Source organism: Rhagoletis pomonella, unplaced genomic scaffold (assembly GCF_013731165.1).
Source record: "Rhagoletis pomonella isolate Grant_MI unplaced genomic scaffold, Rhpom_1.0 Rhpom_scaffold_00002, whole genome shotgun sequence".
NCBI lineage: Eukaryota > Metazoa > Arthropoda > Insecta > Diptera > Tephritidae > Rhagoletis > Rhagoletis pomonella.
The window spans coordinates 112678337-112681502 of NW_023458556.1; the positions used below are offsets into that span (position 1 = coordinate 112678337).

Here is a 3166-nt window from a genome sequence, read left to right on the forward strand (position 1 = left end):
TTTGCACCGTATTGTTAGTGGACATGAAACTACTTTAAATACTGGTACGTTACTCACCAAAAACTAAAAATCTAAAAAAATTTACATAGCGCCTTTGCAAGTGGACTCCTCAAATTTGGAAACATGGATTTCCACGGGTTTTGTTAAAGAATGAACTATATTTTTATTTAAAAAAATAACAAAAGTTCAATAACAACAAATATAATACGTTAAAACTTGGCAAAAAGTGGTTCGGTTATAATTTTTTGACCACTGTAGAACACCTGGTAGTGCTGAAATGCGTTTTTTGTATAAAAATTGAATTAAAAATATAAAGAATTTTCCACTGATCTACACAATAGGCAATGAATTATCTTTTTTATGGTATATTAAACATGCTATATAGATATTAAAAATGAAATAAATGAAGAATGAGAGAATTTTATTCACTAAAATACTGACCAAAGAAAAATCTTATCGACAAATATTCGCAAATATTCAAAATAAACCATGGTTTCATTAAAAGTCCAGTATATTTTAAACAAAATTAGTGGAATTCAAGTAATCCTTTATTCAAAGGAACTACATCGCACATCGTCTTCAGAAGAGTCACAACTCAAAATTTGTGCATTTTTTAGATTATATGCTAAAAATGTTCACAGAGCAAAAGCTGGAGAAACTTTTTGTTATAATTTGTTTAAAAAAAAATAATAAATCGCCCTAGCCCATATGATTATCATGTGCTAAGAAATAGTTTTTCGCATTTTCTGACAAACTTATTATTTTGAGTTGTGACTCTTTTGAAGACGATGTGCGATGTAGTTCCTTTGAATAAAGGATTACTTGAATTCCACTAATTTTGTTTAAAATATACTGGACTTTTAATGAAACCATGGTTTATTTTGAATATTTGCGAATATTTGTCGATAAGATTTTTCTTTGGTCAGTATTTTAGTGAATAAAATTCTCTCATTCTTCATTTATTTCATTTTTAATATCTATATAGCATGTTTAATATACCATAAAAAAGATAATTCATTGCCTATTGTGTAGATCAGTGGAAAATAAAGATGCAATTGATGTAATGTATATACATAAATTAATTTTTTTAAAATTATTATATTTGTTGCATTTAAAAATTACGTGCTCAATATCTTAAATTGAATCACATTTGGTGGGCGGACACACAAATGATCCTGACCTGTACAAGAAAAAATCTTTATTAATATTTGCACTTTCACTTTTATGGGGTGGTATACTAACTTGTAAGAATGCAAATTCTCCACCTGACCAAACCAAAGGCTGCAGTGGGGAAAATACCCTCACCAGCGAACGTGGACGGACACACAAATGATCCTGACCAGCACAAGAAGAGATCTTTATTAATATTTGCACTTTCACTTTTATGGGGTGGTATACTTACTTGTAAGTAAGCAACGGCTGCACTTCACCTAGCACGCAAAACTTACCTGCTACAGCTGCTGTAAAACGCAGGTTATTGAATAAAATTTTTGAATAACTCCGATACTCTGCAAAGAAATATGTAAATTATTGTTTTAATTCAAAATAGTTTTATTATTTTTGATTTTTTTGCCATTCCTACTTGAATTTACGCAATAAGAAATCAATTTTCACGAAACAATCGATGAAAATATCGGCAGTGTTACCTGTTGAACTTTTTATACGAAGACAATATTTCCCCTTGTATTTTAGTAGTAGATTCTATAAATCAAAAAAGAAAGCTAAACAGGCTAAGGCAGAATGCGGGAGCGAGACAACTGCCAGGTTATCCAACCTTATATTATTGAATCATGAATGTGTATTAGTTTTCTCATTGTAAAGACAGTGACGAAAGCATTGAGAGAAGTTTCAATGTATTAGGCCCAATTTCACAGTGCGTAGTTAACTGCCGATTTTGAGTTAACTACGCACTGTGAAATTGGCCTTTAGTAAAAAAAGTGAATGTATTGCTAATGTATCTGCAAAATTGACTTGTGTAAACCCCCAGTGCGCGGAAGACAAGAAGATATTTATTTAACCTTAACCAACGAAGTTATAGCAACGAGTAATTTGATTGGTTGTTTTGGCGAAGGAAAGTCACTCCCGTGGTAGAACGCTGAACTTACCAAAAGGTCCAAGAGACTTCTGAACAGGGCTTTTAAAATGCAGAATGAACGCAAGAGGCAAATTCGCACGTCCAAATTAAGCTCTTACTTCTGCAGTGATATCAACATGATTAAAGGGTCTGCTGGACTTTGCAAGGTACTTCAACAGGACCTGACGGTTACTCCCGTGAAAATAATAAATCTAGGGGTAACTCTAGAGACCAAGCTGATATGGAAAACTCTCGTCGAGCTGAAGGTATATCGAGCGATGAGATTTATCGGACAGTGTCGGAGAACCTTTAAACCTGGGCTCCGAAACCGGCTGTGGTATCCTGGGTATACATCAGAGAACAGCTTTGAGTATGATCGAGCCTTTTTGATCACACTCACTAAAAATCAAGCACAAGCGAACGCCACACTCGGCTACTATGTGTTCGATCGAGATGCATACCCGACAGCTGCTTTGGTTACGAACGAGTCTGTTCGATCACCCTCGCTATAAATTGAGCACAAGCGAACACCACACTCGGACACCCGCAGCTAACCCGAAAATTTGTGTAACAATGAAACGGACACCCGAACATTGCGATAAAATGCAGGACAACAAAGAAATTTACGCTGAAGGTAACTGGCCCCAATATGTTCCCACAAAGCATACGAAAATGTTGTTGCTTTGTGCTTGTGCATACGCAATGAAAAAATTAGAAGCGAAGTAGACAAAAATGTTTTTGCATCTATTTCGTATAGTTTCGCGTGGAAAGCTGTGTGTGTATATATTAGAACACAGCCTAAAACTATGTAGGTACATAAGTACTTTTACAAAAAAATAAATGTGCACCGAGTGTATAGAGCTTGGGCATTGCCGATCTACACACATTTATACCTAAATGGATGTAGGCGTCGTGATGTCGCATTTTGTATGAGCAAAAATATAAGAAATGGTTAAATGTACACTTAAACAAACTACCGAAAAATTCAACCTTCTCTTTGCCCTCTACGCACAAAAACTAAGAACACCGCGATGAGAAGGCAACATTTTTTGTAGAAACAAAAACGTCATAAGCCAATCAAGAAAATTTTGT

At 34.5% G+C, this 3166-nt stretch overlaps 1 long non-coding RNA gene across 1 annotated transcript; it reads right to left on the reverse strand.

The window, feature by feature from the left end:
• Positions 1-1101: 1101 nt before the first annotated feature.
• On the reverse strand, positions 1102-1645 carry LOC118734335. The gene is made up of 4 exons (XR_004992384.1): positions 1583-1645; positions 1449-1508; positions 1243-1335; positions 1102-1180 (listed from the first exon to the last, which is right to left on the reverse strand). It is a non-coding gene; the product is annotated as an uncharacterized LOC118734335 (long non-coding RNA).
• Between the last annotated feature and the right edge of the window lie 1521 nt (positions 1646-3166).